The sequence below is a fragment of the Aptenodytes forsteri genome, unplaced genomic scaffold (genome assembly GCF_000699145.1).
Source record: "Aptenodytes forsteri isolate BGI_AS27 unplaced genomic scaffold, ASM69914v1 Scaffold208, whole genome shotgun sequence".
Classification (NCBI taxonomy): Eukaryota; Metazoa; Chordata; class Aves; order Sphenisciformes; family Spheniscidae; genus Aptenodytes; species Aptenodytes forsteri.
Genome location: NW_008794963.1, coordinates 493,486 through 508,774, shown reverse-complemented (window position 1 = coordinate 508,774; position 15,289 = coordinate 493,486). Strand labels below are relative to the sequence as shown.

General features: G+C 40.8%; 1 protein-coding gene across 1 annotated transcript in view; it reads right to left on the bottom strand.

The window, feature by feature from the left end:
- NECAB1 (N-terminal EF-hand calcium binding protein 1) overlaps nucleotides 1-15,289 on the bottom strand; it is a 70,920-nt gene that overhangs the window by 40,822 nt on the left and 14,809 nt on the right. Inside the window, exon 3 of the mRNA XM_009275455.2 lies at nucleotides 13,021-13,129. The gene's annotated coding sequence lies outside the window, so the exon portion shown is untranslated. The remainder of the gene's footprint in view (nucleotides 1-13,020; nucleotides 13,130-15,289) is intronic.

The following is a 15,289-nucleotide window of genomic DNA, read 5'->3' as shown; positions in this document are numbered from 1 at the left end:
AAGTGGCCCAAAATGTAGGAGTGGAAAGGAGCTGTGATCACGCTCTTGTTCTGCCCACCACAGTCAGCTGTGACCGGGGCCAGCCAGGAAGGAGGGAAGGTTAAAGCTATTCCACCCATCCACTGGTGTGAATCCACCGATCCACAGCCCCATCCACTGACCTGACACATACCATTCTCTGGGACAAAAGGCACCTCTAGGCAAAGGTACCAGCAGAATATCTGCATATATTCCCTGGACCACAAGAAGAGGCAATGACATCTCTTCAGTACAGGAATTATATATAAAGTGTGGACTCTGGCTTCTAAAGCAGTTATTTGATTGAAGAATTCAATACTGTATGAAAAACCTTATGAACTAACTCAATTGAGGAAATTCATTGCCATGACTATCATAGCTGGAGAAGGATAACACTTTCTTCTTTGGATCTCTCTTCATTCTCAGATATGAGAAGGATTTATTTCAGAGGCTTGAACAAACTCTTTTTGGGTCCCATTTGCACGTCTCTTTGCTAAATTTAGTTTTAGGGAGGAAAGTTTGAGGCTGGTATCCCCTATTGTTAAGTAGAAGCATATAATTTGTGACTGAAAGGAATTGTTACTTAGACTGTGCAAGGATAACTGAATAGTCATCCATGGACAATCTCAGCCAAAAAGCTGTAAGCTCTTTGCAACAAGAAAGCCTGCATACCATCCCACTTCAAGTCAGTGAAATGAGATAAGTGCTCCAACACTACAGAGGGTGTTGTGCAAAGGAGTCTTATACGTGCACTTCCGTTTTAAGGATATTCTGCTTCACAGCTCCTTTGCAACAGCAAAGACCTTTTTGCTCAGGTTTCTTCAAGGTTTCTTATCAGCGGAGGCAAAACTGCCTCTTGCCATCAGTAGGACGAGGTTTTGGGACAAGCCCAGGCGCTGGCCTCTTGCCACAGAAAAGGGAGAGGAGGAACAAGGGGCAAAAGTGGGACAGAGCTCCTGGGGCTGGTCCCTGGGGAGCCCTGAGGACACTGCTGCTCTTCAAGCCCAGGGCTAGCTGGATTGTGCACCCTCTGGCCTTTCAAATGCAGCAGCCAACTTGGCTTTCTGGGCTCTGACACAGGCAGTGGGGTCATGGCTGTTTTAATGTCCCAAATTGTGCCTCACTATATAATTGCCTAGTTTGCTTATGCTTAGCTCCAGGCCAAGTGATAACTTCAGAATAGTCACTTACAGCTCTGTGTGTGGCAGGACTAGAGGAGAGAATAAAGTTGTTGGTTTTTTTTTTCCTGACTAACAACTCGTCTGAAAAAAAAAAAACAAAACAACCCTAGTCCTTTGCATTAGGCAATGATTCACAGGGATGCAATGACTACATGGCTGGCTAGCCACCTTAATCATCCCAGCTATAACAGTCTCTGTGTTGCTAAGAGTCATAATAATATTAAAAGTTGTGGTGCCTGCTAAAATCTGTAGAGAACTGCACAAGGGCTGCAGAGCTATGATTTTTTTAGCTGAGTCTGAATCACACCAACCTAAACAAGGAGATGAGAGGCAATATCATGGTGGCTCTTTTGCCACAAGGAGCAACTTTCAGAGTTTTCACACCACAGAAGATGATAATGTTTCAACTTCTGTTTTTGTCCCAAAATGATTTTTTTTTAAACTGAGATTATTTATTGTTACACAAAATAAAATGTTTATTTTGGTTTATTAAACTCCTTGGAAATGCACATGCTGATAGAGATACCAAAACTGCTGTGGTTCTCTGGGAAACCAGATTATGGAAGGGACTAGGCCCTCAAACTACACCTACCATTAAGCAGTGAGCTCACTGCTAGGAAGACGATGTTATCTTCTGAAGAACTGAACCGAAATGAAATATTCTAGCTCAGCTCCATTTAGGTCAATGCAATTGAAGCTACTCATCACCGTTTGATTTTCCCAGTGTGAGTGATTCTCATTTTTTCTGCAGAAAGCTGAATTTCCCATTAAAAATAACCATTCATACGGAAAATTTCCAAGCAACTCTATTTGCAGCTTGTCTGTCTGACCAGAGGATCTGTTAGCATCAGGACTGTGTAAATCATTCTCAGTGAACTTGTTTTGTTCAGTCATGAAATACTAAACTGTATAATGAGCTCATTCTGACCAGTATCTTGCCTTTTTCTCTGTACTTCATTTCCAAACTGATTTCTGTAGCTATTGTCTTGAAAAGTCTGAGAGTTAAAGCCAATAGCTGCAATTACGTCTCTTAAATAGTAGAAAACGCACCTTTCTGATGTCGGTGCTGCACCATGTGCCTGAAGTTCTTATTTAATCTAAAAGATCTAGTTTTTAAGAACGGTCAAAACCCAATGTATTCTTTTCCTCTTGCAATTTTTTGCATTCAGTAATTCCTTTTTAGAAAAAAACAATTTTCACTCACCTGCAGTTCACCTAATTAAAGAGCCTGTCTGTATCTCATGTTGTTTTTAATAAATCTTTTTTTTTGTCATTGTACTTAGCCGTTCATTTTTTTTTTCTGTGTACTTGTATCGAACCGTGATAAATCAGCAATAGCATGAGACTAAAATATGCCTTCCAACTGAAACAAAAGAAAACTATCCAAGGCACAGATAATTACTATCCTTAGACTACTGTTAAACTACTGAGGATTTGTCATTATTATCTTTACAACCAGGGTCTTGAAGGAAGCACTGTGGTCCCATATAACATGCATTTCATTTTAATTTCAGTGCATAGTACTGGGCTGCAGGCTAATGCAGTCCGAGGGGTTCCCACAATTGCAAGGATAATGCTAACCAACCTCTTGCTCTCAGACATCAAATTGGCATCCTTTTGGAGTTTGCTATTAGGGCAGATGATCTCAGCATTTCTCTTTTGACCCAAGGGAGGAACTAGGACTCTGCTAATGAAGACCTGGGCAGGTGGGAGGGAGGTGGACTCACTTTGGGGCTGAGACCTAAATGTAGATGGCCATATGTGCGCTGGGTGTCCAACCTCCCCTGCCAGGCAAAGGAGCCCCAGTGTATTCAATGGAGTTGAGGGTTTTTCAGTAGACCAGCTAGCAGGAGCCTGAGTAATTGGATATAACATAGGCATCTAGTGTTGTTTCAGATGCTCTAGCATTTCTCCCACCACATATGTCCCAACTGCTTCCCCTGTGTCATCCTGTCCACCTTGGGCTAATGTCGCAGGTGGGAGCATCTTAAATGCCTTACGCCTGGGCAACAATGCTGAAGCCTATGTGAGCAGAATTACTTCTTAGGCTCCAGTGACTTCATTGACTATGAGGGAGCCTTAGACACCCTGCTGACAAATACACATGCAACTGTAAACGTGTCTCCATAGTGCCAAGTCCCATCCCTACATGTCCAGTACATGCACCATGACAGACTCTCCCAAATGCCCAGCATAAACTCGGTGCTGCAGGTGGCTGAGGCTCTCAGGTCCTCAGCAAACTCATCTCTGGCTTGTGCATAGTTTAACTTGTGCCACACACAAAGGCTTAATGGTACCTCCCTACCTTTGGGAGGTTGCCTGTGCCCCAGGTCTCCCTCAATAGTTCTAGCATCCCTCCTACCTTGTAACTAAGGTCCTGGCTGAGGACTTCATTTTACCAATGAGAAAAGTAAGAAAAACAAGTCTGATTCCTCACTGACTCATATGAGTCATATGATCACTCATATGAGTCAGTGATCAGTGAAGCATTTATTGCACTATCTCTCCAGCAGTGCTGCAGACTGAATCCCCTTGAGATCATCTGCATATCTCTTGGTTTGTAACTTTGCCAAATCTTCTCATTATCTTCTGACACCTTTTCCCTGAGGATGCCATTATGCAAAAACAATTTCCATGAAAGTTACGAGTGGGGGGAGGGGAGGGAGAAGGATAAGAGTAAAAGGGAGGTTTACATTTGCAATGACTGCTAAAACCTATTCACTAAACCATTAACCGTGTCAAGGATTCTTGCTCTGCTGAAACATAGGCTCGTCAGACTTGACAATAAAATTAAGCAGGGGCAGATTTACCAAGGAAATGAGCTGTAAAAGCATTCACCCCATAAGCCACAAATTTCAAACTTCTCCTCCATACTTCTCCCCATGTATAAAAAGACCTGTGCTGCTGATACTTTTCTCTACTTTCTGTACAACTATTCAGGCAATAACACATGTAAACAAACCAGCTATATTTCTGCAGAATTACCTCCTCTGAAGCTGAACTGTGCTGCAATACTGTCTTGCACGCAAGCTGTTTAGCATTCACTAAAGGCAGATGTGAAGACTGGGTACTGCAATCTATTAATTGTTTAGAGCATGCTAACCCCGCAAGTTAGGGTTTTCTGAGTTGCGATAATTGGGAGTTTAAATAGCTTCTGCAGTAATATTACAACCCCCAGGCAGCTGCACTGAACATACGCACATAATGGATTTAGAAACCAGATGAGAGCCCATAGAAATGTTAAGATACAAACTAGGTAGTAAGAATGATGCACACATTATTAAAGTACTTAAAATATCAAGCTTACAACAAAAATATGACTTTTGTTCCTGATTAGATGCAAATACGGGAGGAAGAAGATCTTCAGATTTGGATTTGGTGTATACATTATGATTTAGTGATTCAAAAGGGCCAAGAAATTAAATAGCAATGGAAATAACACCAAAAAATTATTCAATATTTTTCAAGTGGAAAGTCAGCAAAGCCAGTCACATTCCATGATTCGTCTTCCTGTTTAATCTGTGAAACATTCTTGTGCTCCAATTTGCTCCTAAAAATAGTGCTTAGGAGAATATGTCAAGAAACACAATGCTTAAGGTTGCAAGACAACTCCACTCTTCTCTCCTCAGCCTTAAAACTTCTCAGATATTGCCTTTGTAAAAGTCTGCAATTTTTGAAAACATAAACCATTTCTTGTCATTACCATCACCGGTTCAACTCTATCTTCAGGTGGCTTTGAGCATCAGTCCCTGATAGCCTTTTCCTTGAGCTGTGTGTACTGATTGTGCCATGATAGTACAAATTGCTACGCAACCAAAGTAAGTGTTTCACGTTCACTTGATAGAGGAGTTAATAACCAGGATGCTCCAAGACAGCAGAGCATGTGGGTCTTCAGCTTCAAAATTACTTCAGCTATGACCTGCAGACCATCTCCCCCATGAGCTGTGTGTTGTCACTCTCCTTTTCAGCCCCAGGAAAGACTTCTGGTGCCTTTGCAGCACCTGCATTTGCCTCCAATACCCTTCCCATTGCTCCCATCAGCCCTGCAGAGCCTTGTTGAGCACTGTGTAGCTTGGAGCTGAGGTTGTAGGGGGACAGAGGGGTGAGGAACCACACTGGCTTTCCTTCACCCTCACAAAACTCCTCTGAAAAGATTAACTCAGCTTTCAGGTAGAGTGCATTGAGTTTTTTTGAGGTCTCAGGACAAGCACTGACAAGCTCCCAACCGTGACATTACAGATGTATAACACAGATGTCATGTCAAATATGTGTCAAATCAGGAGGCAAAGATAAGCTCTTCCTCTTGCTCCTTCCCTGCTCACAGCCATGCCCTCATGTTGGTCTAACTCGTACTGTGGTGTCTTGGCTCCTACTCAACACACTGTGGGGATCTACCTTGGCCTCCTGATACCTTCAACAGAGCTTAAGATGCTGCCCAGATTCTTACAGTGTGCTTATTTCTGGGCAATCCGCAAAACACTTAAACCATTATGAATAAGGGGAGAAGGATCGTTGTACAACTCTAGGTTGAAGCTTAAGTCTTTAATAATCACTGCTCTTGATTTCTTGCCTTTTTTTTTAAGGGTCTTTAAATACAAGACACTGCTTTGCCGTAGATGCAAGTGCTAACTGCATGCTAGGAAATGAGAACCTGGAGACCTGGCTGTAACAGCCCAGACCTAATCACTGCTAATCAAGTGGTTAAACATTGGACCAGGCTGCCCAGGGAAGTGGTTGAGTCACCATCCCTGGAAGTATTTAAAAGACATGTAGATGAGGCGCTTAGGGACATGGTTTAGTGGGCATGGTGGTGTTGGGTTGACGGTTGGACTCGATGATCTTAGAGGTCTTTTCCAACCTTAATGATTCTATGATTCTATGTTGCATCAACGCAAAGCCTTTTCTTACACTGACAGAGTGAGGGCATCTGAGTGGGGACCCTCCGTAACAGCTTCTTTATACTATTTAATGGTGTGTGTTGAATAGGGATTGGCCAAAGTTTTCATGAGATCCTGGAAAGCACAAATAGAAGTGACTTTCAGTGGAAGTCAAATGCCTAATTGGCTTTCAGCCTTAATCTGAAGTAATGACAATACTGGAAACTGCATTTAAGGAAGAACAGTTAACTGCTACCCTCCTAAAGCAGTCACCTTGTGCTAATTACACATCAGGAATGCTAGTTGTATGGCCTAATCAAACCACTCTACTGTCTCTTTACGTAGCTTTTGAAGCACAGTATCCCTGAATAATCAGAAGTTGCTTGTTTTACTGAAGAATGTTAAAATTGATTTAATGTATGAATTAATTCTTGATATTATCTCCCTGCCTTCATTAACAAACAGGAGACTGGCATTCACCGGGTCACCACAGTGGCCCATTGGCCCAGTGTCCTCTTGTTTCTTTGTGGTCATAGGAGGCTTTAAAAAAAACCAACAACTTATGTTAAGGCCTTGTGAACAGGTATGAGCTAGTCTGCCCATGGGGGGAATTTCTGTGTAACTCTGTGTACCTAGTAGTTGGCCTATAAACTAATTATTATATTAGCTTATGGTTCAGTGGATGAAAGACAAAACCCCCGCCACAAATTTAATTGTTTACAATTTATCTTTTTGATTGCCAGTTCCTACAAATATAATTCTTGTATTAAAACACCTTCAAGAAAGGTAAAACATTGTAGCAATATTAAAATATGGGAAAAAATAACTTCCTTTTTGCATGGACACACTACTTCACCTAATTTGGTTGTCTAGATAGTGATAGCATCATTATTAATCTATGTTGTATATATTAACTTATACATTTGTTTCTGGCTGTATCAAAAGGAACAAGGAATGGAAGTTAAAAAAATCAGGCAATCAATTTGTATGGCGTGTCTTTACTGGTATTTATTTAATATTTAAAATGTTATAAAAAGGTAATGTAGATTTTATGAAATAGAAAGGAAAAAATAGCCAGTCTACACATAAGTACATTCATAAATTGAAAAATATATGTCCAAATGATGTACTGAGGAAAGATCCTTAGCTAATGAAAATTTTCAGTAAAAGCAATCATCTGCCCTGAATGAATAACCTGTACTTTAGGGTCTAGACAAATTGTAAATGTAAATTCATCCTGGCATAATGAACTCCTATTCAACCTATCTCTTGGAAAATTTATGTGGTGGTAACTAATTCCTACTCATCTTTTTTCCTGGCGATTATGGTCACTGCAGTACCAATTGACTCTTCTTTTACTTTGTAAAAAGATAACACCTGTCTGCACCAAATAGCAAGGTGCAGAGATCATAGCCAGTTAGGCAGACACATCCTTAATTACTGGGAAGTTAAACCCCCTATTATTTGCCCTGCTATCACACTGAAAATGGTAGTTGCTCATTGTAGCAGTCTTCCATAGCCTATCTGCTTTGTAACAGGTATGTTACATGAGCTTGGCTTGGTCTTTTTAAAAGCTAATAATCTTCTAAATCTCTCTTCAACAAGACTGACATTAGGACCCGTGTAACAGGGGGTTTTAATACCTGGTTGATTTAGTTCCCTTAAAAGTGTTAAGCCAGTGTAAGTCTTTTATGCTTTGAATATTTTTTTGACAGATTGCTGCAGCAGAGCTGAGAAGGGAATTCAGATTTCCTGAGCTTGCGGCCCATGGATATCACCCCAAGGCCACCTCTCCTTTTTCATCTTCAGGCTTTGAAGTACAAAGACTCATGCACACAGACAGTGAGGTTTTGAATGCTGGCAGAGCTAAAAGATTTAATGAACGTGGAAACAACCCAAAGTCTGCTCTTGTGACAAGCTGGGTATGAAATCTTGAGATACTCCAAGAAATGATCTAGCGGATCATGACATGCTTCCCTAGCCATCTGTCCTAGGCATTTACGTGTAGTGTAAATCACTGCATAATCTCAATGCTTACAAAATATTTCTGGGATAGGGAACTACAGTATGCATTTTGTAAATAGCAAAGTGAAGCAGAGAGAAGATAAATGATTTGCCCAGAGTTTGACAGAGTCTGTATTTTAACTGGATAAGAGAGACAAAATAATCTGTGCAAATCTTCTCCTACTAGGTACACAACTGAGTAGAATTTCTCACCCTCCCCTACTAAAAACCAGCCATAAACTACTTGGGAATTACAGGCACAAACCATGATTTTAATTTCATTCCCTTGGGTAATTTGCAAGTGAAAACATCACAGAATAGGTGGTTTGGGCATTGTTTGATATGTGCGTGATTCTCCTAATGCTTACATTACAAAACTTCCCAAGGTTCAATGAACATTTTGCTACTTTTCTTAGCCAGCTGGTTAATTTGAGACATTTTACATAATCTGCCCTTTTCAGCAAATGCCAGTGAGTAAAGTTTTTGCCTCCTTATTATATCTGCTTCATGTGATTTTTGCTGGAAAGCTATACTAACAAGGAATTTAAATTATACTGTCCAAGCTGTCTCTCTTTGCTATATCCATCTGATACTTGGCATGCTCCATCTTGCTGCCTGCCTGGTGACAGGGTTCTCAAAAGCTTTCAAAGGTCCTAAGGAAAAGCCTTTAAAACGTATTTGCCTCTGTTAAAAAGAAAGATCAAGCAGTGTAGAATACTTTTCAGCTGCAAAGTCAGGCACTAAGCCTTTTATCAGTTAAGGACGTCATGGAAAAACATATCCAAAAAGCTTCTTGTTGCTGTTTTAAATCTAAGCTTTAAGCTTGTTTTCTTATTATCTATATCTAGGTTCTACTCTGTAACAAATGTTAACCGGTCAAAAGAAAGCACCCTTTCTTCTGGTTGGAAAAGGTAATTTAGTAGGTTTTCTTAGTCTTCCACCTGTTCAATTCCCTGAAACATATGAAAATATGATCCTTCACAGTATGTATTCTCTGTGACTTTTGTGTCCTGCTTTTTGCCAGGCTCTTCCTGGACAGTGAGAATGATCTCTCTCTCAGATGGCTGCCGTGCCAGTTTCATTACCTGTTCTCAGCTAGTAACTGTAGCATTTGACAAAATCGCACCTATTTTTCAGGTATGCCTATCTCCCAGGAGGAAAAATGTAGTGTCATTCTCACTTTTCTACATATTTTTCAGGTCCAGATATTCTCTGCTAAAGAGAAAAAGGTTTACAAATAATAAAAAATTTACAAATAAAAATATTTTACAAATTAAAAAAAGCTTTACAAATAAAAAGAAAGGAAAAACGGATGTAGAACATCTGTCTTTTTTCTTAGAAATCTTACATAGTCATCAAGGATATTTGCTCTTATCAGGATGCTCCCTGACAAATGCAGACAAACAGAATCATGGTAAAATAAAACCACTCTCATGCAGATATGTGGTACACATGAGGAAATCCAAAGCTGTTATGAATGAGTCTTTGGCTCTGAAATGAGTCTTTGACTCTGGGTTAAAAATTTGCGTGAAGGCCCTTAATCCGCTAAGCAAATTCCCATGGTGTTCTAAGAAGCATGTGATTCATTTTGCTAGAATTAGGTAGACTGCATGCATTGTGTTTGTTGAAGATCGTATTTGTTTCTCAGTCTTTGCCACTGATTTTAAGAAACCTGAGGAAATTTAAATGTTACACTTATTTCTTCTGTACACAGTACCTATTTATTTAGCAGTATTTCTGCAACCTTCTGCTTTGAATTTATAGCACGTGAGTACTTTTGACAAATTAGGGAAATATGGGAAATTAGGGAAATAATGACACCCTTCTCTTCTTTTATGATAAGAGATAACCTGCTTGTATTGCTTCTTCTCCTTTGTTGTCTGTTAAGGAGAATGATACATCTGGGAAACCTGTTTGTTGCATCCTAGTACCAAGAGTCTTCAACACAGGATGGTTTACCGGATGCTTTAGGATGGCCTTGGGATTAGGAGTCCAATTCCATACTGCCATTTTGTGCTGGCTTAAATATAATGATTCTGGGGAGGTTACGCCTGATTTACAGAAACATAAGAGAGATCAGAGCTAAAAAACAAATTCACAGAGTTATTTAGGCATTTACTCCTAGGGGATATATTCCTCTGTTTATATGAATTAGGTGCCTATGTGAATGCTTTTAGGACTGCAGAGAACAGATCTAAAACAGGATTCCTAACTGTAGGCATTTCATGGCTCCATATGATCACACAGACATGAACAGTACCTCATACACGTTTATAAAAAAGCAACCAAGCTCTTAAGACAGCAAAAAAATGTGGTTCTGCATATTGACATATTGACTGTATATTTAAATGTCTTGAAATAAACAACACTTTGAATACTTAATATCTGAATTCATTTAACTATTGATTTTTTACAAAAAAGATTTGTATATTGGCTAATGAAAACCTAGAATCTTTTTTAAAATTTTGATGTTTATCTTCCTTGAAGTTGTTCATAAAAGATCATGAATTGAGATTCATGTTCCCTAGCATACACTTGTACAATATTGATCAGGTTTCAGACTTCAATTGATTTCTTTCTTCATACTTTCTGGAAAAGGTGAAGTGGTTTAATAATTCCATCTAGACTGGAGGGAGGAAAAATTTGTAAGGAGAGAGAATATATTCATTAGACTAGCTCATAATGGTGGAAAAAATGGACAAGCTTCCAAGTACACAAGACCTTCAGTGAGGCTTCTTGAGAAGAATGAGCTTTGAGATGGTTCCTGAAAAAGCCCTCGGCTTGACTTCCAGGCCTTCTGCTGCAAGGGTAGTTGTCATGTCAATGGTCAGCATCACGTCTGGTCATTGACAGGCCACCAGAGTGATGGGCCTGGGCTCGGGTCAGCATTTGGGGCTAGTGATACACAACTGTCATGGCAATTTGGTGTTTGCAGAGGAGGACTGGCAGAAGCTGAGAAAGAGGGGAACAAGGAGGGACGCGATGCTGTGACACAGACATCCAAAGGAGAAAAAGCCATACGAGAGTCACCATCAGGAAGAACTGGCCAAGGGAAAAGGCCTGTCTGGAGCTACCTGAGGCAATGTGCAAGTCCTAAAGTATTAAGGTGATTGCCAAAATCATGTGTCTGAGGCACAAGGCTACTAATATTTCACTGTGAGTTAGCGTCTGGATGTTTACGAAGTAGATGAATTACAAAAACACAGCCACAGGGTTTTGTTTCCCTGTGGAAGGTAAAAAACCCAGAGACACAATGGAGTTTGGCATTGGATGAGATAAGGTCCTGTTACACTGCTCCTACCTTTTCTTACAGTAAACATAGGAAGCAGGGCTGTGATAGCATCTTAATACTTGTTGCTCCCCTGTATGCAGCTGAGAAAAGCAATACTGACTTACTGTGTACTTGCTCCTTGTAACCAGAACCACAACCCACACCACAATTTCTACATGATGTCTTCATAACCTCTTAGCAAAAGCAATAAACGGCCTCTCCTCAGGACCTTCTCTACCACACGAATAGTCCAATTTAAAAACCACTAGCTTTAGTGGTTAATTAACAGTAAATGGGAGACCTGCTGTGAATAACTGCTGATGGCCAGAAAGCAAATAAAAAGGAAATTCATTCTCTTCTTCAGTCATAAAACCATAGGATGGATGAGGTTGGAAGGGCCCTCTAGAGGTCATCTGGTCCAACCCCCCCCTGCTCAAGCAGGGCCACTAGAACCAGTTGCCCAGGACTGTGTCCAGATGGTTTTTGAATATCTCCAAGGCGGAGACTCCACAATCTCTCTGGGCAGCCTGTGCCAGAGCTTGGTCACCCTCAGAGTAAAAAAGTGTTTCCTGATGTTCAGAGGGAACCACCTGTGTTTGGGTTTGTGCCCATTGCCTCTGGTCCTGTCACTGGGCACTACTGAAAAGAGTGGCTCCTTCCTCTTTGCACCCTGCCTTGAGGTATTTATATACATTGATGAGGTTTCCCTGAGCCTTCTCTTCTCCAGGCTAGAAAGTCCCAGCTCTCTCAGCCCTTCCTCATATGTGAGGTGCACCAGTCCCTTAATCATCTTTGTGGCCCTTCATTGGACTCTCTCCAGTATGTCAAGCCTCTCTTGTACTGAGGAGCCCAGAACTGGACCCAGCACTGCACGTGTGGTCTCACCAGTGCTGAGTAGAGGGGAAGGATCACCTCCCTTGACCTGCTGGCAATACTTTGTCTAATGCAGCCCAGAATACCATTAGCCGCCTTTGCCACAGGGGCACATTGTTAGCTCACGTTCAACTTGGTGTCCATCCCGTGTCCTTTTCTGTCAAGCTGCTTTCCAGCTGAGTGGCCCCCAGCATATATTGGTGCATGGGGTTGTTCTTCCCCAAGTGCAGGACTTTGCACTTCTCCTTGTTTAACTTCATGAAGTTCCTGTCAGCTCATTTCCCTGTAGCCTTGTTAAGCCCAACCGTAATGGGGATATCCAAACAGCCTAAGTGACAGCACCAACGCAATTACCACGCCAGCACCAGACAGGATGACTTTTTCTGCTCTTTACTATATATGATCGCTTCATTTATTTTTTTCCCTGCTTAACATCTGGTCCAAGTGTTCATCTCATGTAATGAATTAGCAAAGTGGGATCGAGAATTGAGGAACTCATATTTAAGCCTGAAGGAGGCCACAGCCCCTTTTCCTTACTATCATGGGTGGGGAACACAGAAGGCATCCAGTTTCCACCCTGTGTTCTCAGTACCCAATTTATTGGAACATGCAGGTATTTCTACAAGGTTTAGAAATACTTCACTTGTACAGTTTAGAGCCATATGACACAGCCTAGCTTCCCTGAAGCAGCCGCCTTCTTAGACTTGTTTTCTTGTTTTCTAAAATCAGCCTGATGTCTTTTTTCCGTTCTCAGGTACAGAGAGCAGCACTGTAATTGTAAGAAGGGGGTGCTTACTCAGTATTGTGTGTATCAATGGTGTGAAAAAGTTCATGCAGTTCCTCTCCACTCAGAACTCCGTCAGCAAAGTAAGCTTTGAATTCATCAAAGGACAGTTTTCCATCATCTGAAACAATGAAGAAATGGAAAGTTAGTTTCATTTATGGTTTTGCTTGTTTACTTCATGCAGTTGAAGAGGAAACTATTAAAAATCTCTAGCTCTTCAGATTAAATGTAGAAACTTTACATATTTGATCAAGACACATAAAGAACTTGATGCTAAATGCATCATGTATGTTGTATCAGAGTTCCCAGTTTGCTGGTAACTCTGTCAATCTTCCTCCTTCTTATCTTTCAAGCAAAGATATTTTGGTTTTGGTAAGTCTCTACTGACAAACACATCAATACAGTCCTGTCTTTGCCCTGACCCCATTCACTCTGGCTTGTCCCCATCCTGCCCCACATTTCCCCTACTTGCTCCCTGCCTGTGTCCTCACCTCTGCATGGAAGATCAGTGACCTCCTGAGATGGAGTGGGACAGGGAAAATCCAGGGAAATGCAAAAGCAAACATTTGTTGAAGGAACATGTTAGTTCAATTAAAGTTTCTTCAGCTATCTATTTCCCTTTCCTTTCCCCCCTCTTTCTTTCCTCTGCTCCCTGCCTCCCACATGGGAGACTGAGACTCAAGTGCACAATTCAATAGCAGCAGGGATCTGACGTTGGCTCTCCTCTCTAGCTAAGGACACTAATCAGTACACTGCACTGGTTTGCAGCATTTTGATTCTTTCTTCATAAAATACATCTTTCCCAAAAAGTTCTATGCTTGGTGTGTAATTAACAAAATAAATTAAAAAGAAGTTTGATGGAATAGGAAGCCAGCTTTGTGTCGTCTTCCACTGGAAAGAATTTCAGCTCATTTTCTTGGTCAGCATAGAAAATAATAAATTTCTATAGAAATTTGCCAGCATGTAATTCATCTGGAGATTACCCCAAAATATAGGAATGAGAAAACTGGTTTGGACATGTATCAGAGGTCAGTCAAAATCCTCAGATGGATTTTCAGATGGAGTTTGAATTGGCCATTTAATATACAGTGAAGCCCAACTATGAAGTTGACTTTATTTTCTAAATATCTGCTGTTCTCATTTGTTTGGGACAAAAACTGTCGTCACCACATGGGTCCTGATCATCATCAATAACATATTCATGCAGTTAGGAAGTGTCTGCAGGACTAATGGGACTCAGAGGGAGGGGAAGTACCATATGATAACATTTAGAAGAACAGTAATGGGATGTACATTAATTCAAGAGGATAAAGTTCTTATTACATTCTCTACTACATTATTTAGTGGAATCCGTTTCATCTGTTTCTGAAGTTAGCTTTAATTATAGCAAGCCCTTGACTACATGAGGCAAAATCCTTGAGATGAGATGTGTTAAGCAGATTAATTCATCTGGTATTTTCAGGATGTTACCACTTCAGATTGAGGCTCTACCCTCCTTTTGTCAGATCAAACTCTGCACAACCATCAATGCTTTCTAAAGGGTATTCCAATAACTACTACAGCATTTCATTGAAGAAGGGATCGTATTTGTATCTCACCTCACTTACGCATGTCTGATAATCCCAGAGAAGTTGCTATACTGCAGATTTTCCATGCTTTTTTTTTTTTTTTTTGATTAGTGATGTCAGAAGTGGATAAAATGTGCCGCAATTTGGACAGCCTGTCCCACCCACAGCGTGGCTGTGGCTGTAGTGACAGAAGTGGCAGACTTAGGCTATTGTCTGTTTTGGAAAGTAGGACTCTGGGGTGCAAGGAGCATTAGACTTTGTTAACTCTGGCCTCTAATCATATCACAATGACTATTTAAACAACATATGACAGTCAGCACAACTAATTTTTTCCTAAGTATATGATTCAAGGCTGAGGAGAAGGAATCAATTAAAGGAAGATATATAATTCTGCATGCTGAAATGACCTAGAGCCTGGATGGGGCTTTGAATGACATATTGTCTAGAAAGTGATGTGAGAAACCAACTAATGCTTGTCAGCAGGATGTTAAAAAAATGAAAGACAGGAGTTTGTAAATGGAAAGCTGACCCCACAGAAGTCCACGAGATTTCATCAGGGATCCCTCAGTAACAGCTGACATCATTGGCTTCTGTCCTGAAGAACAACTGTCCTCTTTTCTTTGCTGTACAGGCATGACTTCAGAAGAAGTGCATGGGTCAGGATGAGGCAAATCCGTAACTTCATTAAAACAATTAGGGCAATTTGTTCCTCA